This window comes from Micropterus dolomieu, linkage group LG09 (genome assembly GCF_021292245.1).
Source record: "Micropterus dolomieu isolate WLL.071019.BEF.003 ecotype Adirondacks linkage group LG09, ASM2129224v1, whole genome shotgun sequence".
NCBI classification, from domain to species: domain Eukaryota; kingdom Metazoa; phylum Chordata; class Actinopteri; order Centrarchiformes; family Centrarchidae; genus Micropterus; species Micropterus dolomieu.
Window position 1 is genome coordinate 4,565,174 of NC_060158.1, and position 24,023 is coordinate 4,589,196.

The 24,023-nt window shown below is 38.8% G+C and overlaps 1 protein-coding gene across 1 annotated transcript in view; it reads left to right on the forward strand.

Annotated features, from left to right (window-relative positions):
- LOC123977025 overlaps positions 1 to 24,023 on the forward strand; it is a 48,587-nt gene that overhangs the window by 10,652 nt on the left and 13,912 nt on the right. The window contains exon 2 of the mRNA XM_046059476.1: positions 14,513 to 14,550. The gene's annotated coding sequence lies outside the window, so the exon portion shown is untranslated. The remainder of the gene's footprint in view (positions 1 to 14,512; positions 14,551 to 24,023) is intronic.

Consider the following 24,023-nt stretch of genomic DNA (forward strand, 5'->3'; position numbering starts at 1 on the left):
TCAGATATAAGTGGCACTAAAACAAGACGACAAACTGGTCATAACTCAGAGGTTAAATAATACTTTCATCTTCTGTACAAAGCCGTCATTTTTTTGTATTCTCCAAAAGCTGCTTACTAGTTAACAATTTAACACTCCACTGTGTTTGTTCTTCTCTGTCCAGGTGTGTTTGAGGTATCACCTTACACAGGAAAACCCTCCTCCCTCCCCGACTCCAAAATATTGACTGTGTTACCTCTGCTGACGCACCGACTGACGGATACCCTGTGAACCAAGTGGTGTGTGTGGACAAACACACACACACACACACACACTATCACACACTTGTAGGTGTGATTGTGTGATGCCACCAAGGTGACTGGTCAATAATTTGATTGACAGAGGTGGCCATGAGCATCTCTGACCTAAAGGGCAGAGAGAGAGAGACAGAAAGAGAGAACTCGTCAATATCAAACTCTTTCACAATAATAAAAAAAACCTTCTTATTTAATTTGTCATTTTAGGAGCAAGGCCACTTGGCCTTAAGTGCTGTCAATGTTTCGAGGGCACAAAAGCCAAATGTGAAGTCAGCAACAAACAATTTATTTTAAGGGTTAAGGATTGATTGTTGTGAATGCTTGTCAGTAATCCTAACCATGGTTGTACTATTTTTTAAGGGGCCAAACTGAGGGGGCACAGTGAAATTCCTGCCCTGAGACTAGACTATAGCCTACACTCTGTTGCCAATACTGTGCCTGGACACTAACACCCCAAATGTTATTGTTTAATATCTCATTCCAAAGACTGGTTTATTAATCTATTGCTAAAGTATAACAGCCTCCACTCTTCACGCCACATGTTGGCTGCAGAGATTTGCTCCTATTCAGCCACAGCACTAGCGAGGTCCAACCAAGCGGGAAGCTTCTGGTCAGCGATCTGATGCGAACGTTTTAGTCCCTTAAACCTGCATTCTATTGAACAGCCAGCAGGGGGCGACTCTTCTGGTTGCAAAAAGATAGACCATAAAGTACGCGGAGTATGCGTCAGGGCGGACTATCTATGATTGACAAGTCGTTATCATGGCAACCTATCAATCAAGCTAGAGTGACTCGTATCCTTGGCACTTTGTAAATTTAACCAGCGGCGTTAAAAAAGATTATTAGGAGTCGGCTGTTCACTTTCTCTGGTGAGTACATTTAGTTTTAAGACTGTTGTTCGCCAGACAAAGTTATCAGCCCTGTTAAAATTACGTGAATTTCAGATGCACCTAGCTAAGCAAGCTAGCTACCTTCGCACACGGCCGTTAGCTCAACTGTTTCGTCCAAATATGGTCACGTCCGGTGTTGCTGGTTGCAAAAACTCAACATGGCGGCGCCCTATCGGCCAGGCTTCAAAATGGCAGTCCACAAACCAACAGGTGACGTCACGATGACTACGTCCATTTCTTATATACAGTGTATGTGTCCAACACTGATGTTGGGTGATCAGGCTTAGTTTACAGCTGGTGTTGCAGTTCTTCCAAAATGTGTCGTATGGTGTTGAGGTCAGGGCTATGTGCAGGCCAGTCAAGTTCTTCCACACCAAACTGGGAAAACCATTTCTTTGTGGAGCTGCTTTGTGCACGGGTGTACTGTCATGTTAAAAGAGGAAAGGAACAAACACAAACTGTTGACACAAAGTTGGATGCATAACTCTCCATGTCTTATACAGCATAATCCATGTTAGGACGCACTCTTTGTTAAATAAAAACCCCACAAAATTGGTCAGCCAGCAGTGTGGACTCTTGATTCTTCTTAAGCTGCTTGCCTGGATAAAGCTTTACTGTTTTTGGAGGAGTTTAAGAAATAGAATTACAGTTTGCCTCGAGGAAGGCTGAACAGAAAGCTGAAACACTAGCATATAAAAATGAATTTACTTTAACGGCAATCTCTATACAGGACCTCACACTAAGAAGAGTGTAAAAGATAAAACCAAATTACAGAGCTATAACTGGAAGCCAGCACACGGCGTAGTATTTAAGTGTTACTCTGCTCAGCTGAGAATCTCTCACTAAACAACAGTATGAGAGCGGTCTGAGTTCCAACATGGCAGTGACCTCGAGCGACCTTGAATTAGCACAGAAGCCGCTGAATTTAGTCTTTAACTGTAAAAACAAGGCTTCTGTCTGTGAAGATGTAGCTGTAGATCAAAAAGTTTTTTTAAGTCATGCACTGTTCACGGCCATTCGCATGCTGTCAAAGCTTCATATTTCACGATCCAGTAAATACTCATTTATTTTTTAATTATGGACAGAGAACCCAGGAACATGGTTCAGCTTTTTAGAGACACGGATAAAGGACACTTTCAATATGAAAATTTAATGAGACTGAGTCCAGACCAAAAATACCACATTGCTAGAAGAAACGTAAAGTAAAGGTGAAAAAAAGAAAAGTGGACCAGAAAGTCCAGTTTGGGTAATATGATCGTGAGTTTTAAGGCGTTTATATTACTGTGAGAAAGACCTCTGGATGGATATTACAGCAGCAATCATTTCACCATCAGTAGAATAATAATTTTTGGATAATTTTTTTGCCAGTATTTTAAGGTAGACAGAAGACATGACAGCAAACAAGGCGACATTGTGGTCATAATACTCTTCGTGGGATGTGCGCTTGGATTCATTTGATTGACCAACACAGCAGTGTTGGATGATTTGAAGAAATATGCATGAGAAATTGGTCAGCCATGACAGACTTTAGCTATACTGTGCAAAACAGACTTTTCCCACAACCTGTGCAACAGCGTGGCACCAGGTGTGAGGTGCGGTTGGTTGTACTTGTAACATGTGCCAACACGTTGGTCTGATTGAAGTGAATGCAGGTTTTTTTTGGCAGTGCTGATACTGGGTTGAATGAAATGAAGCCTTAGAGAAACTACTGGAGACAAAGCTAGCATGGAAACTGTGCAGGACATCTGCTCTGTATTCTTAAACTTAAGTGTTTTTGTTAGCAGCCTGTTGTTCATCATTTACAGTCATATTGTACATTAAGATAAAGTATTAAAAGTTACGGCATATTGATACATTTACTCTTATTATTATTATTTGTCAGTTGTACATCGGGTGTCGAAAAGGAAAAAATGTTGAATGTGAATTCATAGTGATTAACATTGAAATGTACAACTTTATGAGCTAAGGAAGACAACACTTTCATGCACTGGATCAATGGTCAACGGCGGTATTCAGATCCTTTACTTAAGTAAAATTACTAATACCACACTGTAAAAATACTTTGTTACAAGTGAAAGTACCCACTGCAGTAAAATGTCCCCTGTGACTGTGATATCATTAGATTATTATTACTCATACATTCATATAAAAGTTGAGCAGCTGGAGCTCATTTTGAACTATTTTGTGTCGGACTGCAACTAATGATTATTTCTAATATGGATTAATCTGCTGATTATTTCCTCCATTAATCAATTGATTGATTTTTTGTAAAATTTCTAAAAATATGCTTGTAAAATGTTTGTTTTGTACAACCAACAGTCCAACTCTCAAAATGATTAATAATACATTAAAATAATTAAAAGAAAAAGCCAAACTCTTCACATTAGTGAAGCTAGAACCGTGTTTTTGCATGAAAAATTACTAAAACAATTTTCAAAATAGTTGTCAATAAATCATTTGACTCATTAGTTAATCACCTAATCATTTCAGCTGTACTTAAATCTTAATAATAATATTAATAATAATCATCATCATTAATAACTAATACTATAGCTGTCAGATAAAGTTAGTGAAGTAAATAGTACAATATTTGCCACTGAGATGTAGAGTAGAAGTTTAAGTGGCATGAAAATAAAAGCAAGTAGTACTTGAGTAAATACTTACATCCCTCCACTGCACTGGATATTAGTTGAATTACTATTGTGTTGTATCAGTTGGTGGTAGTGAGCAGCAAAACAGACAATTATTAGTAATTATTATTAATTAGTTTGTGTAAATATTTCTACATACAGATTATTACTTCTTCAACTCGATAGTCAAAGAAAAAAGAAATAATAGCACAAGAAAGAGAACACTGTCTTTTTCTTTGGGACATCGAGTACAGAAACCTCCAGAAGCTCCAGGGTATTTGGGTTGGCCCAAGACATCTTATAAAATGCTAAACACACACACACACACACACACACACACACACACACGCAGAGTCAGACAGAAGAATGGACGGATGAATGGATGAAGGTACTACCACGACAAGCCATAGTGAAGAGGACTCCCTTAGTGTTTGGTGTCGGCTCAGAGCGTCCGCTGCTGAAGCGGAGGTGAGTCAGACTCCAGACTTCACTTCGGATCACTGTCACAGACCGTGTGTCACCTCAGTCACACACACACATACACACACACACGCACACACACAGTGCCCAGAGCGATGGCAGCAGACAGGCGAGGGTCTGCCAGAGAGAGCTGTCAGGATCTATTGTTGCAGCGTCCCACAATGCCATCCTTCCTTAGACACTCACTTGTGTATGTGTGTGCCAGCGTGCATGTGCAGGTGCATGCGTTCGAGTCTGCATCCATGTGAAGCATGTCGTGGAATTGGCTTGTTTGTGGCAGTTTCCTCTTTTTCTGCCCTGCTGATCACCTTTAAGTTCCTCTCACCTTTTCTCCTATCTGTGGCTTCCTTGCCCATCCATCCACCCCTCCTCCTCCTCCTCTGTACCTCCCTATCCACCCACATATATTCTACTACTAAATACTATTTTGTTTCCTAAGCAATCAATTCCTCTTCGTTCTATAATTTCCCCAACTCTTCCGCTCATTGCTTCCCTCTCCATCATAGCCTCTGTTTTATCTCTCTCTCCCTGTTCTCAGTCTTTCCTCTCCCACCTGTGTCCCTGTGGTGCAGTAATGCCGCTTTAGAATTCCTTGTGGAGCAGTTAAAGCAAGGCAGTACCTTAAATGTAACACATTTTCTACCACAAATCTGCCTTTTCAATCTCCTTATCCCCCCCTCCCCTGGTGCCTTTCACCATCCTCTTGTGTTTTGTTTTTCTTGCTATCTTTTTGCTCTTAAAGAACTTGCAAAGCAAAAGCAGAGCTAGTTCACTTTGTACCCAAATGAAAACCAGAACATTTATGTTTACCAAAAATAGCCATATATCCCAACTGTTCATTTTCAGGTCATTTATCAAGTAAAAATCTGCTTTCTCTGTCATATCATGTAAATTGTGTGTCTTTGTGTTTTGGACTATTGGTTGCACAAAACAAAGAATTTGAAGATGTCAACATAGCCTCTCAGAGCTTTTATGATGAAAAATTTTTGCTAATTATTGAGTAGGTTTAGGGTAAAATCGTGGTTAAATAAGGGAAACATTATGGTTTGGGTAAAAATAACTAAGGTTAGGGAACCTTTGCCATCTTGGTTAAAGGAAACCAATGTAAACTGTGGTAGAAAATGGTTAGTGAACAGCCTCCTGTATCAAAATCCAATGTTTTGTTGACACCTCCACCCACCCCAACCTCCTCTCTCTTCAGACTTCTGTTGCTTTATAAAAACTCTTAATCCCGACAGACAAGGGCCAGCTTGGATTTTTAGGAATATTATCTGAGCAAAAAAGCTGAGAGTAGAGATGGGGCGCTCCTCTCTAATGCTGCTCCTCTTTATGTTTATTGCTGATAAAGCAGATGCGTTTATCTGTTCTGATGTAGCTTTGAAAACAAATTAAAGAATTCTCTTTCAAATGAAATTTGAACATATTTCATCGGATTGAAAGTAAAAAACATGACTGTCTAGCAGATTGACTGGGGTAAAAACTGTTCTTGGCTAAATGAAGCGTGCAGCTACAGCAGGCCATTTGGCAGGCAGCACTTCTCTGTCATACTCTGATGTGCAGATTCATTTCCCTGAGACCTTCTGCTTTGTTGCCAAACAGATTAGATTGTGCAGCACCCAACATCTATAGTGATGGCCTTGTAATGTTCAGAATGTGGAAAAATAGCCTGAGGAAAATGTGGCTTTCTAAGGAGAGAAGTAATCAAAACACAAACTGTGGCTGTTTCAAAGTCTTTCAGTTACGTAGTCTATAGAGTGAAGTTTTGCTGCATTCACAAATCTCATATGAATCTTTTCAAAGTTGAATTTGTTTAAGATAAAATATTAAATATGCTGTGCTGTGATTTATTAGTGTCAATTATCACTGTGCAAGTTAATGAAAACAGTATCACAATCCAATTATGTACTGAATACAGAAACTGATTCTTTTTTAATTATAACAAAATTGATTACCACAGTAAACAGTTTGGGGGAAAATCACGGCCTTTTCAAGATAACAAGAAAAGCTATTTTGGTTTATGCATAATTGAAATAACTGATCTTAACTACTTTTAAACATTTATGGCTGTAAAAAATATCTAAGGTCATGAAGAAGAAGACCTTCCCTTCTATATCCGATGGTCCTTTGTTTTTGTTCGACTCCACTGCAGAGACTTTGGTTACGTGCACAAACAGAAATGACCTTTTTCCCTCAAAGGTCAGTAGCATCACACATAGTGAACCAAACCACAGGAGCTCAGAGCTGCTCGTTTCACAGTCTAACAAGTAAACATTACACAGGAGCCTCAGAAAACACAATTTATAATCAGACTCTGAATCAGATTAATTACCAAGTACAATGCACAGACAGGAATTAGCATGCTTCACACCAGAATTATGCAAAAATTTCCCAAAGTGTTCTGGTTGTAAAACCACTCACATAATTACACAGGACCCTGCTCTTATTTGTTTGAAAAATATCCTGCTGCACAGGAAGTTATGTAGTTTGATTATAAGTTAGTCAATCAATAGCAAATGAATCAGCAGCACTTTTGATAATCTATTAATCTTTTTTAAGTAAACATGCCAAACACTGTCTGATTCCAGCTTCTCGGTTGGGAGGATTTGCCTCTTCTCTTTGTCTTTAATGACAGCAAACTGATTTTTTTTATTTTGATGTCATCACCTTGGGCTTAATGGAATTGTGATTTTTTGGTACATTTTATAGATCAATTGATCATCAGCAGTTTTAGTAATTAGAAATGAAAATAATTTCAGCTACAGCCCTAGAAATGTTTGAATTAGCACACAAATAGATTGATGTTAGAACTGATTAAATGTTTCTGGTAACACATTTTTTGGCTACTTTAACGCTAAACATGTTTTATTACGGCCTTATAAAGTTTTTAAGGTGAACGTTTAAGTCATGAAATAGTCTGACAACATAGTCAGCAGCATACAAGGACGTGTTCGCACATATTTGTTAGCACATATGGTAAATCTTGTGCTGCGTGCGGATGGTCTGCGCAGACCCTCGCAAACATGGAAAGATTTGAATCACACGGACACTTGTAGATTGTGGGTGTAGAAAGCCTAAATTTGGCTTTGACAAACATTTGCCCATCTACACATCCTGCAGACACAGAGCAACTTTAACAAGTCGAGTTTCTGGCCAACTGACAAAGTCGAATAGTCACTCTCTGTTTTAGTATGCAGTTTGTCTGCTTTTTGGTGCTGAGCATGTAGCATACAGTCTGTTAATCATAGTTTTAAGGCTAAAAAACAGCCGCCTGTTGTGGCTGTAAACAAGGTTGATGAAAAAGATGAAAGTGAACCAAAACAGTAAAGAGCAGCAGCTTGAACTCTGGGAAAAACAATGATGCACTTCTCATGTTCTTCTTGCTGTGAAAGAAGCGTCAGTACAAGTAACGATAGCCGTCATGGATGAGCAAAGCAAAGAACACCACCCACAGAAATTCAAACTTCAATCACAGAAAGGGAGACTGTGATTGACATGGGACCTCTGGGAAGTTCAGTGAAATAAAGAGCACTGATCATAAGAAGAATGAACCAAAATCAAATTTACATGACTTCTCACAGATAATCACTCAAACACAAATGATAAAAAAAGTCATCCAGACTTAGAGTGGAAATGGTCATTAGGTCGCCTAACACTGAGTGACAGTAATGACTGTGAAGCGGGCTGAATTACCTCCAGGTACTGCAGGGAAGTCTGGGTAAATGTCCATCAAATGGCAACAGAGTGATCAGTGATACTGCTATCTATTTGGACTTCCAAATCCAAACAGCTGTTGTTTTACACGACGTGGGCGTTATCTTAGTAAAGGCTTTGGTTTGTTTCACACTTTTTCATTCAGTCTACTCTTATGTTTTGTTTCTCTTTTCTCACCGTGCAATACAATGTACACATTAGAAGACAAATTAAGGTTTGACAATCACCAGGATGTAACTTATGATACACATTGATTGCAGTATTTCACTTATTCTGATTTGCTGACAGAATAAATGAGGTCTTTTATGATTGTAAATAATTATTAACATATTTCTGAAAATAAAATAGATTATTTTGTCTCTGCTTTGCATCACTGTGATCACCAGCTCGAATTCAGTTTTACCCGTCTTTCAGTTCACATTACAAAACTGCACCCCCGCATCTCCTTTCTTCTTCCACTCCCCCCTGCTTTTCTTATCTTTCCAGCTTTTCACTTTATCTTATTTTCCCAGCAGCCCTTGCTGTTCTCTCCTCGACATACCCTCTGCCCTGCGGTTTTGAGCTTCGATCAATCTCTCCGTTTTGTCCTCTCTCTGGTTTTTTGAGAGCTTTCAGCTTCCCCCCTGTGTCTCTCTCACCATCTCCTTCCTCCCCTGTGGCTTGAGCAGGGAGCTCCATCAGCTCCAGAGGTCTCTAGTGTGAGTGTGTGTTGTTGACTTGCCTGTGTATGTGTGTGTGAGTTTGTATGTGTCTCCGTGTGTGTGGGTGACTTGTGTGGAGTAAATGGCCTCCAGGATCCCCTGAGTCGCATTTCAAATGTACTCACAGAGAGCAGAGTCATGACTAAGACTGCATGCCTTTCATTAACACTGTGAGAGACTGAGAGCATGTCTAACAAAAGGCTGAAGAAGTCAGCTGAACTCAGTCCACACGAAGAAATGTTGTCCTTCACTCAAAATACTGTGTCAAGCCTGAAAATGTCAGGTCAAGTCAATTTTATTTGTATATCCCAATATCCCAAATCACAATTTGCCTCAAGGGACTTTAAAATCTGTACAGCATACAAAACCCTGGACTTGAGTTTGAGACTCGGACTTGAGTTGCACTTAAGTCGCACACTCGGTGACTTCAGACTTGACTTGAGACTCGTCCTCAAAAGACTTCAGACTTGACTCGGACTCGAGATGCGGGAGTCGTGAACAATGTTAATTTTAGGAAACGTCTGATGAGCTTGCAGTTATTCCTATAACCTACCTACTAAACACATATATGACAAACATGCTGAAAGCACCGGCAGCTGCTGTGCCATTCAACATAAGCTTTGGCCCAAACAAAAGAAGCGCTGAACGCAAAATTTGTTAGTAACCCGAGATTAGTAAACATGTTTAACTCAGCATTGATTATCTAACATTAGCTTGCTTCTTGCTTTAGCTACGACCTACTTAACTCGACTGTCATTCGTTATGAAAAGATGAATGAGTGTTTGTTTGCTTGCCAAACTTGTGGTAGTCCACTAACGTAATCCTTTATGTCCCGCTGGCTGCCATTAGGGTAATTATGGGAATGTATTCTAAAACTGTGTATATTTTGGCACAGAGGTGTAATATATAAAAAGAAAAGTGAGGACCAAGCGAGGAGGGCCTAGGACAGAGCCCTGAGGTACTCCATATTTCACATCGGAAAATAATGATGCAATGCAGCATGCAAAGACTTGACAGTTAAAGACTAGACTTTCAAATTAATTCTACCAGTATTGAAGTTCAAAATTTTCATTTTCAACCCCTCCCTTTGTTGACACTAAGGGTGAGTGCATCCTGGTCTGTTTTCTGTTTCTGTGGATGTAGGAACTGCTCTTCGTTAATCCACTGTGCTGATGGATTTCTCTGTTATTGATGCTGGTGCTAATTGGCAATTTAAGAAAGAAGCCCTCATTCTTTGATTCAGTGGTAATGAAACCAAAACATTTACTGTTGCTGATGTCTAAAGCATTTTCTGATATCAGAACACTCTGTTGCTTTACCCGTGAGGACTCCCCTTGAGAAAAATATCATAACTGAGTGGACTGGTGAAATAAACCTGAATGAAAATGAATCAGCAGAGCAGCCCCACTGCTCTCTGCTGGAAATTTCTGATGTGTATTCATGCCATGGACATAAAGCTGCCATTTAGTCAGTTATCAACAACAGGGAAAAAATGCCAGAATTGCAAAGTTATATATTCATTAACTGTTTTATAAACAGCATAAATTACATAAGGGTGTTTTATTTTCCCATTTAACCATTATTTTAGACACTAGCCGTGTTTTAGATAATAAAAGTTATTGTTTGGGGGTATTTTTTCCTCCCAAATGGATAATTAGCATTTTGAAATCAAGCCTTACATTAAGCTCAACAGTAGGTTATTTTACTTGGTGCGACTTTGGTACCGCACTACCTGAGACAAAGTACAACATTTCCAAACTTTCGTATCTTCTACCCGTGACCAGTGACGACAGTTCCCTCCATCGTTCCACCACCTCCACCCGTTGCCTAGAAGGCTTTTATTGATTTTGACTTGGATGGAAAGCTTAAGTCTCCATTGAAGAGAGTATGAAGGCTGAGGTATTTTTAGCTGCTGTCGATTGGCAGCGCTCCCTTTAGTGGGGGTGGGACCTGGCAGACAACACGAAATCAATGCAGACTGCATTGATGTGGATGTTGGGCCATATGTTGAGAATACAATACATAAGAAATATCAGCTCTTAGTGTGATGTAGACTGATAAGTGAGTCCAGGCTGCTTTATTGATTTCAGCTGTTAAATCCACTTAAATCACCCTTTCATCAAAATGAGATGAAAAAGAGGTGATGGGCTAAAGGAGGATTTTTAAGCTTCAAACAATGGACTGTTCTACTGATGAGAGCTCAAGATTATTCCTGCTGATATTCAACAACTTAAGCAGATTTCTACATAAGCACCCTTATCTTGACTTCAGTTATTTGTAGCTGAAGTTGGGCTAATTTCATACACTTGACTTTATTTTAGAGTCTCTTGGAGCGTTTTGGATTCAACAGAAGCTGCGGGGAGGCGAAGCAGCATTGTATCTCAGTTCTTATCACGAGATATTAGAGATGTAGGTTGTAATTCATGTTAACACGGGGGAGGCCTCTCCTTTCATCACCACTTAAATCTAATATCCTTCAACAGCCCAGGCCTCGCTGACTCATACAGGTCATGCCCCCCTGTGCCAAAGCATGGTGTGGATAATTAATCTAATTTTAGCGCTGGCTCTGAGTGTTATACTGGACAGAGATTGTATTTTCACTCGTCGTAATGATGCAATAATAGATTACAAACTAGCTGAGAGATTGTGACAAAAAGGGAGGCCACAAAAAGGAAATAATGAAACAAAAATAAGTAAGCGAGATTAAGTGTGAAAGTGAGCTAAAGTGCACACATACATTTTTGATAGTTCATGAATTGTTTAAGTCTCTCTAAGTCATTTGCTGTTCCTCAAATGTGAGGACTTTTTCGGTTTTGTGTGAGCATAAATTAAGAGTGGTCATTCAAAGCAGGCATTTGGAAATGTCACCTTGGGAAATAATTTGTGCATTTCTCTTTTAATGAATCAAATGTACAATAAACACATTCCTCACTGATGAAAACAATTGTTACTTGTAGCCCTAAATGCATGGGTGTGTGAGATATGTGCTGTGTAGGTGTTGCCAAATCAAAGAGGGAAAACATACAAGGTAGATGCCAGTTGGAAGCGAGACAGAAAATGAGCTGATGTTTTAATTGCCTTCAGGGCCCAGGATGACCAGGTGAACCACATCAGCTGATAACCCTCCCAAGGCTTATGAATCACACCAGGAGCTACACCGACAGCTCAACAGACAGAGTGGGAGAGATGTCAAAGAAGAGTTATTCATATCCCTTAAAGTTTCTGATCAGCGTTGGCTGTCTGTGCAAGCTGTTCATCTGCACAAGTTTGTTATCTCTGCAACATCTAAATGATCCCTCTTTGGTATACATTATGACCTGAAGATTCGCTGCAGTTTAATACTGTCTTCTGGATATGGCTTTGAAATTTTAACTGCAATACATACAGCTTTTTCTACACATGGCATTAGATTTTAGCTTTCATTTTAAAATGATGATTATAACTTTCAATAACAAAGTCAAAGCTGGAAAAAAATATGAAACAATGAAGACAGTCAAGCAACTGAACCAGATATAACAAACGCAACAGGTTTTGCTAGCTTCTCCACTAGCAGACAATATTTATGTTAATACATAAAAAATGTTTAAATTGGTCATGAATCAGGTGTGTGGCAAGCCATTTCTTCTTTTTTGACAATGATTACTGTATACCATTAATCATGCTATTTATTTTTCTGACTAACTTCTACTCTTCTTAAGTGACTCCAGTCAAATAGACCAGGTCACATCTTCAGATTTTTAAAATGTATTATAGGGACTCTTTGGGTTTCTGTAACAAAGATTTGATGTTTACATGATTCTCCTTTAACAGACAAACAGAATGCTAGTGTGTACATAAACATACTCATTCTTTAATCTAACGTCCTTTATTCTTATTTCTCTTTTTCATTCAACTGTTATTTATTAAATAGCAGACTGTGCACTGATGTATTTCCAGCATTCATCAAAGCCTCACCAAGTAATCGTTGGTTGCTCATGAAGGAAAAAGACTGTTTCTACTTTACTTTCTCCTGTGACTTTTCCAGCTTGGTTTGAGGATCCAACCAGTGACCTTAAACAGCTCTACTTTCTGAGCCACCACTGATGCCGACTCATTATCTCAACACCGCTAACACTAATCCTGGTGTAATTTTCTCCAGACTGTGTGGAATTACCTATCTGTCTACACTATCTATAATAAAAGTGCTGGTCATTTATTGTGATCTCGGTGACAGAAAAAAAAAGTAATGTAAAGTTTTTCTAAATTTGTGCCCACAGATTAACAGAAAAGATGATATCTGTGATCCCATAAAATACACATAAAAGATGTAAAAGGGTTCTGTGCTAAAACCCCAAGCGTATTCACATATATCTCCAGTTCAAACTGAAACTATATTAAGCCTACACAACCCATTTAGTTTCTTTTATCGTTTACTTTACACTGCATTACACGGCAGCATGTGTGCACCAGCAGCCAAAGCTGGCCAGCAAAGAGTAAACAAGGAACTGAAACAACATCCAACATATGCATTAAAACATAGCTTACATCCTGTAACTTCAGTTCCTACAGTTTCAATAACAAGCATTTATTGTAGAGGGAATTAATAAAATAATATCAATTATAATATAATATAATTACCAACAATTTATAGAATGAAAAGATTTTCTTACTTTGAATAGTAGACTACTACATGTTCACCGCTTCAGATACTGCAGGTGTGGTGTTGTGCTCAGCTGGAAAAAACAAAGGAGCCAATCTTAGCTTGGTCGTCGCCTGAAAATTGGCGACATGAAAACTGTAACAAGCTTGGATGACACTGACACTGCTGCACAGGTTGATGCAAGTCGACTTACAGAGAAACACATCATTTCTTTGATCAGCACGACGAACCTTTAGTTAACTGCTCCTAGCAATGGCTTCTGCGAACAGCTTCTGTGAACATATTCTGTGTTGACGAGAGGGATACGTTACTCGATACTGACTGGTTACTACGAAAACAAACAACCCCCTCCCAAAAAGAAAACTGCACAGAAAATAATACAAAAAAAAAAAAAAAATAGAAAATGAGTCTGATGATTATGCTAGAATACTGTCCCTTAACAGTGTGAACATGGAAACTGAAGAAATTAATTGACCATTGATTAATTGTTACATTCATGTTTTTCACGTGTGCTGCTTTCACAGGTTGCATTGGATAAGCTAATTCAATGGTCAGGTCAGACTCAAGGTCATCAAAATGGAAGGAGAGGGTTAAATCAGTTTTAAAAATCTTTTTCTGGTAGACAGCCACTGATTTCCATTTTATTACCACTAAATTATTAAAGTCGAACTATTTATGATAATAACTAGCAGAACTGCTTCCCCTTTCATTACCCTCAAATACTTCAGAATCATCTCTGGCCTTCGTGATTCATACTGGTCGTGCCCTCTGTGTGCCAAAGCTTGGCGTGGATAATTGATCTAATTTTAGCATGGTGTTTTTGTGTGTGAGTGTGCGAGAGAGAGAAATACTGGACAGCGTTGTCATTTTCCCTCAGCCAGCACATTGAAGGCTGCATCAGTTTGACATACTGTTATCTCCTTCTCCCTCTCTCTGTCAGTGTTCCTCACTCGCTCCTCTATCTTCTTGCCTCTCCTTCCCTTACTCGCCCTTTTCTATCACGGCGGTTGAGACAAAGCAATTGTGTATTCTGGAGTGATATTTTGTGTTTTCTTGCATCTGTGTTTCCGGCACATGGCTTGATACCTGTAGCTACTGAAGCACCTGCGATAATAAAAATATCTTAAATTCATCTTTCTTTTTCTTTCTCTCTTTGCCTCTCCAGCGGTGGATGCGGTACCGGTACAGAAAGATGGGGATCAGGTAAAATGCTATTACCTTTTATTTTTAATGCCTCTGACTATTTGTGCACACCTCAATCTATTTTCCAATTTTGCTAAAAGCCATTGTGACTGAATACAAAACACACCGGTGCTGGTGTCCTCAGCTCTCCTCCTACATCTGAACAGTCTACAGATGGAAATGGCGGTGTGTGAGAGTGTCGTTTCTTGTCTCCTCAAATCTGTTAGAGGTGAGAAAAAGAAGCGCTGTTACTCACCCAGAAATGCCGCCTGCTGTTAGACAGCCAGGCCTCTGCTTCAAGAAAGGTCGTCCAGGTCTAAACTTTGAAAAAAGAAAAATTATTCATGTGTGGAGAGTGTTTTTTTTCTTTTCACAGTGTGCGTGTGCGCGTGCACACAGGTATGTCTGTGTTGTCTTTTGTTTACAGTGCAGTCAGAAAGTATTATTGTGACAGTTTCAAGTTTTTTGTTGTTTTGTCTTTGTCCTGCATTGAAATTTAGCTGAATTAAAAGTCACGAGTACTACAGCGAATGTGAAAAGTGTTGTATAAAGCCTTCTGTGGCTCAAGCTGTGTGAAATTGCCCCACATGATGTCACCTGAGCCAGTATCGGCTGGGGCTGAAGAAATCTGCGGGTGTTGAGTTAGAAAGGAGTGAATATACCAGACCTCTGTACCACACTCATCTCTGCTTGAGGCTGGCAGTTCCAGGCTTTATTAGCCGTTACTTGCATACTGCAATTGAATCTCTGACTGAACTGTGTGTAATGGAGTTGCACTGTGGGTAATGTTTTTTGTCACAAAAAAAAATTGTGTGAAATAAAAAATATGATGGTTCTGCTGCGTCTGACAGTGTTAATGGAGTTCTGAGCTAAATCAGTGGAGTATTATTTTTTTGATCACATGATTAAAGTGCTCTCTCTTAACTTTAATTTGAGGGTGTATTTTTTAAATTCCTGTTCTGTATAAAGCAATGTCGGACACACAATATTAAGACAATGCACCAGGACAATCTTTCTAACATAGATAAGGTAGCCATGGATTTTATGGCCAAACAGAGGGATGTTCTTCACTTTACCGAAGACAAAAAGCCCCAGAAGATGAGGAGAAGCTGACTGTTGTACAGGTCTGGCAGAGTATCACAAGGGACGTCTGTGAGCTGTAGACTTCAGACAGTCACTGAAATATTAAATATGACGGGGAGCCCTGGTGGCCGAGTGGATAAGGCCCACACCATAAAACTGCAATGTCCCCAGGAGGAGCACCGAGGAGAGGCTGGATTTAATAAGATCGTTTATTATATATGAAGACTTCAATTTTTAGGGGCTTTTTGTTCAAGAAAGTTTATGTTAATCAGCTCTGCTGCCTCATGGCAACAAGTTCCTGGGTTTGAATCCTTCGGCCTTTCTGTTTTCAGTTTGCATATTTGTCCAGAGCCCGTAGGTGCTCCAGTTTCGTCCCACGCCCCCCAGATTAATTAGTGACTAAATTATTCGAGGTGTGAATGGTTGTCTGCCTGCCTGTATGAGTCAGGTTGGTGATAGCTTGGCTACCTGTCCAGCGTTCACCCTGTCTCTCACCCAATGTGAGCAGGGAAAGGCTTAGGCATTCCTGCACAGTAAGCAGACAGAGATAGTGGATGGAAGGATGTCTGACGACCCCAGGAGAGTTGGGGGCTACAATTCTTACACTGTATACCTGATGTAAATGTGAACATTGTTAAATTAAAACTGAAAATCATCACTTTCCCATCACTGTTTCATATTAAATCCAATATGCTACAGTACAGAGAATTATTACTTCCTGACTACACTGTATCTATCAACTGTTTGGTTGTGTTTTGTGAATTTATCCTTTACTTAAAAAGCAGTAATGTATCACATACTAAAGTTTATTTCCTATTGAATGAAAAGAAACTGTCTTATAATAAATATTTAAGGCAGGATCACCCGGCCGAAAGATCTAATAATCCTGAAAGAACTAGTCTTGTTTCATTCTAGACTAATGCATGATGGTCTAAATGTTGTTTCAGAGGTTTTTCGAACCAGGTAAGAAGAATATTAATAAAAACGACTGAACATGTCTCAATATCTGGCAAGAAAATTGAAAAAGGGGGAATAAAATGAGAACATACTGGCTGAAAATATTAGTATCAGCCTTCAGAGGCTCATATTAGTCTAACCTTTGTGTGCTCCTGTGTGTATGCCTGCACTCTCATGACTGGCTGTGCTTGACTGTGTGTGAAGGTGTGTTTGTGTTGATAGTCTCTTACCAAGGCCACAGAGCCGTTCTCCCCAGGGCTCAGACTATTACTGAGCCATGTATCACTTCTCAGCTGTGGACTCTGGGGAGAGAGAGAGCAGTTGCAAGGGTGTGTGAGAGAGGGGAAGACAAAAACAGAAACATCCATCTTATTGGATAGTTTTTCCATCACTGGTCATTTTTCCGCCTACACTGGGTTTGGAAGGCCAACATGAACCAGATGTTTTATTACCATATAAATATATCATATTTAATATATGTCATATATATATTTTAACATCAATACATTACTTCTAGGTTAATTACGAGGTACAAGTTAAAGTGTAAGAAAAGAAATAATCTGTAGCTTCCTTCTTATTCCAGCGGTAGGTATCTATAGTCCAAGTGAGTTTCTTAAAATTAGGACCATATTTCTGTTCACTTACCTCCTCCCTGGAGAGAACAAACGTGTTAGAAATTATTTCTATATTCATGCCATCAACAGAAACATTTGGTGGCCATGGCATCAGTAGCGGAATTCATTTTTGATAAAGTGTTGTTCCTGTTGAGCATTGATCCCATGACAGCCCTCAAGTTGTTTACTTCCTCAAACATGACTCCTGCACGTAATTTATAGACCTGTAGAGGGAGAGAGGCCAGCAGGTGCGCAGGGACTTGACAATATATAATACAGGAGCTCTGAGAGATGATTCAGACTCAGAAACAGGGGGCCCTGACCAAGTGTGACAAACACAACACTACAGACTATAAACACTATACAGAGTATAAATAGATACTATAAATACTAAATACTTTACAGCCACAGTCAGAAACTAAGTTTAAGGAAAAATACAGACTGTGAACATGAGAATCACAGATGAAATCTGAGGACTAGAAACAGAGAGATCTAAATGTAAAACAACAAATAATTATCAGAAAAGCAGTTTGAGAAATCTAAACTTCAGACCAGAGATGAAAAAACAAGGTTAATAGTTTACAGCCATGCTAGCAAGCGATGCTTTGAGCTAAATGCTACATGGGCATGCAAACACATTCTCACGCTAACAATGTTAACATACTGTTAACCATCTTTTAGCGTGTTAGCATGGTAATATTTGCTGATTAGCACTCAACACAAAGAACAGCTGAGGCTGAAGGAATATATATATTTTTTACTTATTTGGTCGTAAATTAAAGTGTTGGACAATTAAAAATATTTACCTGGTGATATGACACAAGATAAAAAGTGTAGAGATCACCAAAGTTATAATGGAGCAATCCATTCAATAGTTGTTGAGAGATTTAAATAACAACCCCAAAAAAGTAAACCTCATTGTAGCACTAGAGAAACAGTGAGGGGATCACCAAAGTCAGTAGGTTTCATCCTCTGGGGACCATGAACATCTGTACTAAATATCATCGCTATCCATCCGATAGTTTCAGTGTGGACTGCACAACAGACTGACATTGTCATTCAAGTTTTTTTTATAAATGCACCAGGCACCCTTTACATCAAAACTTTACATCACAGACACAAACTACAGCTCATGTTTTCTAATGAATACAGGAATCAAAGGTATGAGCTCATCATGCTGCACTCACATTAGCACATTAAACACTGTCAACTAACGTGAGGAAACGTCCCTGTAGCATTAGGCTCAGTGAAAGGCACATTAGCTGAAACATCAGCCTGTTTGTGGTTCACTAAAAGTCAGATCAATACTGAGTGCTCCTATCTCCGATCTCCTCTGAGGATATATGACTTCCAAATTCACACAAGTCTGACTAAAAGGATGGAGAACACAAACAGATCTGATTGAGATTTAGCTGCAGCTAAACTCAAGACTTAATTTGTCGCCATTAGCGTTTTCCCTCTATCCAGGGTTTTTCGACTCCCAATGAGTTTCTGAAAGATGATACCACAAAGGCATTTTCTTGAAAGCTACTGCTAGACATTTTACCATTATTCAGTTTATTTAATGGTTTCCACTTTCATGCCAAAACTGTAATGTTTCCCACCAGGATTTTATTAAGTGTAGCTTCTGAAACTGCAGTTCCACATCATGTGAAACTAAATGAAATACTTTAAGCATTAGCAGCTCTTTAAGCAAGCTGATCCCACAGCTTTAAAACTTAAAATTAATTGCTTATCTTGCATGTAGTACAAAACCCTAGACCTGGTTTCCAGTATGCACCATTTTGTTCTTTATGTGACTTATTGTCCTGCTGAGCAACTGATAAACTTTAAACCTTTTAACCAAATGTATAATGTTCATCCTTCACCCTTTTTTTCTGTGTTTCAGTGAACAGATTCTCAGTTTCAATCAACAGCTGTTATCATTATTATAAGATGAAGTTCAACAGGTTTTGTCATATAATTACCGCATACAGTGAAATGCAGTGAAACAAATAGCAGCATCATTCTGCTTTGACTGTCCAATATATCTACAGCACATTATGTTATTAGAAAGCAGAAAATAACAGCAATAATGAAAAGTTGAAGTAATCATGTACCCTGCATCTGGTCCAATACATGCTGGGATAGGCATAAAGCACCTTGTGACCCTGAACAGCATAAACAGGTATAGAAAATGGACGGATGAATAGAAGGTAGTTTTTATTGTGTATACTATCTGCTCCAGGAAAATGCTTTTAGGCATAATTTCCATCAGCATAAAGAGCTTATTTAACCAGCTGGGCAGATAGTTAAATGTTAAAGCTGAAAATGTCAGTTTACTGAGAGAATGTCAATGTTATCGTAGCTGAATGGATTTGAGTTTCAGCTCGCACAAAGCTGCTGCGTCTCACTTCGATTCAGGAAAATCCACAATTGACGAGGATACGGGGAAGAGCTCATCTGTTATATACTTTATGGAGTCTATTTGAATACAAAATATGAGCACGCACACACACACACACACACACACACACACTAAAGATGGTGATGAGGCTTGATTTTTCGTCCTCGGTTGACCATGAGAGCTTAACATTCACACTGAGGGGCGCGTCTGAATCCAAATCCTGCGACCTCTGACGCAAGCTGTGTTAATACACACAGTTCCTCTCACTCACACATACACACACACACACAGTCCAAGGACGGAGATGACACCACTATTGCCTCTTGCGTCTCCTCACACATTTGATCATTATAAATCATGGTTGGATCCTCCTACACACAGTTATTAATTCTTTATGTGAGCTACATACTGACCCTGAACCCTGTTGTGTTTGCATTTTCTGAGTAATTTAGAGGGCAATACCTGCAGTTTTCTGCTCCATAGCACAGAATGAAAATAATTTATCTGCAAAAGGTGACAGAATCATTGATCAATACCAAGGCTTGAGTGATTGGCTGGGCCATCTTCTGAGATTTCAGGATTTCAAGACGCACTGCGCTGTATATTAGACTTATTCTAGTGGCATGACTCTAAGGATCCCCAGAGGATGAATGGTTTGGTTTTTAGTGAAATGTCTTGACAGCTATTGGATAGACTTCTATGAGATTTAGACCACACATTCATTTCTCCTTCAGGATGAATTTTAATAATTCTTTTTCATCTAGCACCATCATCTGTTTAAATGTACTTTGTGTTTAGTCCTAATTAGCAAGTATTAGCATGCTATAAGACTGATCTAAGATGGTGCACATGATAAAGATTACGAAGTATTAAACATTAGCATGTTATCATTGTCACTGAGAGCATGCTGAAGTTAGCATTTAGCTTATAGCACTGCTCTGCGTAAGTACTACCTTACAGAGCCGCCAGGCTGTAGACTCTCAGTCTTATTTAACAATATATTGGTAGCACATTCTGTGAAGTAATTTTTTATATAGCATTTATGAGTTGAAAAAAAATGGTTAAGAAATCATTTTCCAATGCTTTATATCTTTAATAAGCAATTAATAAGCCCTTCTCTTGCACTGTGCTCTGTGTTTCTTTTTTCCTCTAAGTGGCTGTTTGACCTCTAAAAAAAAAAAGATATTCTTCATAACCTGGCAACCCAAAAGTTGTTCTAATAAATGTCTTATTTCTATAAACCAGTATCAACCATATAAACAGATTTATTAGGAGGTGATACCAAAATATTTCATCTTTATCAGTTCATGTTATTGTAGCAACACTGAAAGTACAAGGGCTTCCATGCAAAGAGGAGATAATGTTCTGTATATTGGAGTTGTTTGACTTCCCACAACACACCAACAGGGGTTGATAGAGGTCATAAATGAGTCAATGTCACTGAATACATTAACATTTAACAAACGATTAAATCACCATAAAATAATACATCGCTATTGTTGAGTATATTTCACTTATGAGTAATAATCAAATACATTATAAATACATCTTTCTCTGTTGTCACAGATGTGAGTCATTTATCCTAGTTACTGAAAGATCTATTTACTTCAGCCCCACTGTGCATGTTCATTTGCTTTTCAGATTAAACAAACCATTAATCAATTAGTTTGGTTGAGTCTGTGAGCTGTGTGAGTTTTACACTGTGGGTGTTAGTCATTAACAAGTGGTATATTCTTGTTCAGGCTTAGTTCTGTCTCAGGTGTGAATGTTTCTGCATCTGTATGAATCTGTTCTATCTGTTCCCCAAATCTTTCCCTGTTCTTGTTAAAGTGGATCTGAGGCAGAAACACATCATGGCGACTGGTGACTTGCGCTTCGCTAAATCCCTCTGCCATCTCAGGGGCTGCTTTGTTAGAGGCGGATTATTCTCTTCCCTCATTCACTTGTCATGAAAATAAACATCTCTGACATGAATATTACATCGATGCCACAGACAAAGCGAAAGGGGCCTTTCAGGAAGACAGAATTAATTCTGGCTTTCAATTTTTAGCTCGCCCGTGGTTTCAATTTGCTAACCATCCCCTGTATTTGACACCAGATGAAGCATGTTAATCAGAGCAATAAGACCTTAAACCAAGTCAAACCGAAATTCAAATTCATCCATGTAGATATTCTAGTTTTAGAGTCTCAGCCGCTTCTGATTAAAGCATGAATAAATACAAAGACAGAGGCCGAGCTCCATCTTACTGCTTTCTGTTACTCTTTTATTGCCAAATTCTAATGGGGTTGTCGATCTTCCACCAGCCTGTATTAGCATTTTTATTATTATTTGTTTTTTTCTTTAGATGACCCTCTGTCCATAGCTGATCTTAGGCGTAACAATAATATATTAGAAAAAGGCGTCTGACCTGTTCCACTACGGTTCCTCTTTAATATCTTATCTTTAATGCCTCTTTCTGAGCAACCACAAACACATAGGAATTAATGAGGCACCTTTACAGCTGCACAAGATTAGATTTTTTTATGTGTCCACCTCTCATTCATCTGAAGTCACAATCCCAATTGACGCCGCAATATGAGAAGAACACCTTCCTCCACAATGAAATTCTGTTGATTCAATCTATTTGTTTAATGAATTTGTTATTACTGTTGGCTACATACAGAGCGAGCAGTCCATTAGAAAGCTAAAATCACAAGTGTTAGTGTTATTCTTCATTTTTTACTTTGGTATAAAGCATCATAGTCGATAGAGTTGGTTTGGTTAAATGTGGTTTCAACAGATTACTGATATCTAATATCAATTTAAGCTTTGGGTGAAGTTAACTACAATGGATCCATCAATGAGCAAAGTGGCCCTGTGTAGCTTCACAGTTACTTACTACAAATGCAGTAGAGAGCAGACATCCTGAGAATGGAAAGTGCGCCAATATGGTTGGCAGTGTAAAAGCCCATATTAATAAAGGCTTTTTATTCTTAACCACTTGAGCGTCTGAAATTGGATTTTTATGCCACACCCTACCCACAGATTAAGGCTTTTTCTCTCTTTAAAATGACTTTTTCTACCATTTCTGAATCCATTAGTCGGTGTGAGGGACACCAGAAGCACTTATGTTACCATTCTTCAGACAAATAGAAACTAATTATCCACACTTTCACTTTGTTGGATTGACTATTGTTCTGGTAAATGAAACAAACTCTAATGTGCAGGTTAAAGTAAGGTATAATATAATCCTGGTAGCATTTCTCATAAACCGTAAGTAAAATCTGACTTAAATGTTCTGATTTTAGTATCTGCTTACATTACATGGAGGTTTAGCTATATAAAATTTTGTCCTGCACAATAAAACCCATTTTAAATATTAAATATTATAGGTTACATTTCATATGACTATAAATTAAACACCTGAATGTTTCTAAAATCAATTTGAGCCTCTCTAGTAGCAGCAGCTTTGTAAGGACCGAAGATAAAGTCTGGCATTTACTTTGACACAAAGTTTAGGGCATTTTCCGTTTCACCTCTCATACAGTCTGTGATCTGTGGCTTTGAACGGTACAGCGGTGATAACAAGCTTTAAGAGCCAGTGGTGACGCTTTGGGGCACTATGACAAAAGAGCCTGAAATAAAAAAATAAAACATCTTTTAACAGCAGTGTATTTTATATTCTCTGGAGCGACCACTGTTTCCAAAATGTTCTCCTGTCCCTGTCTTTGTGTCTATTGTACAGTATGATGAATATGCATGAGTCTCTGTGTGTATGTATGTGTGTGCATGCATATGAGGGGACACAAAAAATCGTGTCCAGGTTTGGCTACCCATTACATTTGTTGTTGCCCCCAGCAACAAGGTCACCGCTGAATGGTATCCATTGGTTACCTAAACATTATGAGCAGTGTAGATGGACAAAGAGGGACGGTGCAGCTGACAACACACAAAACACAGGACTACACACAATTACACAAGTTCTGCATCTCCCCCTCTTTCTCTCTTCCTACACTTTGACTCACCTGATCAAAATGAAAGCTGCATTGCACAGCTAATACTGTAGCCCTACATGTATCTATGTGGTACAGTTTGCTGTTTTAAAGTGCCTGTTCAAATCACAAAATAATAATTGTCAAGCTTGCTGTGAGCTCCTGTTACACAAACTACCGTAGATTATGAAATTTCAGAATATAAGTGAAGCTTTACAAGGGGCAATCACAACACATGCAGTGTGCCTTTCAAAATAGTAATTCTATTCAATTTATGACCAGATTTCTAAAATATACAGTAGTTCAAGATGATGAAAACACCTGTAATTCTGTCAATGAAATGCCTTAAGTGCAATAAGTGTAATTTTTTAAATAACCTTCAAAACTGTAATGTTATACTTCACACCAAACTAGGAAAATGCTGATTTACATCCAAAATGTTCAAATGACTGTAATTCGGGACTAAGGCTTAAGACCAGTTT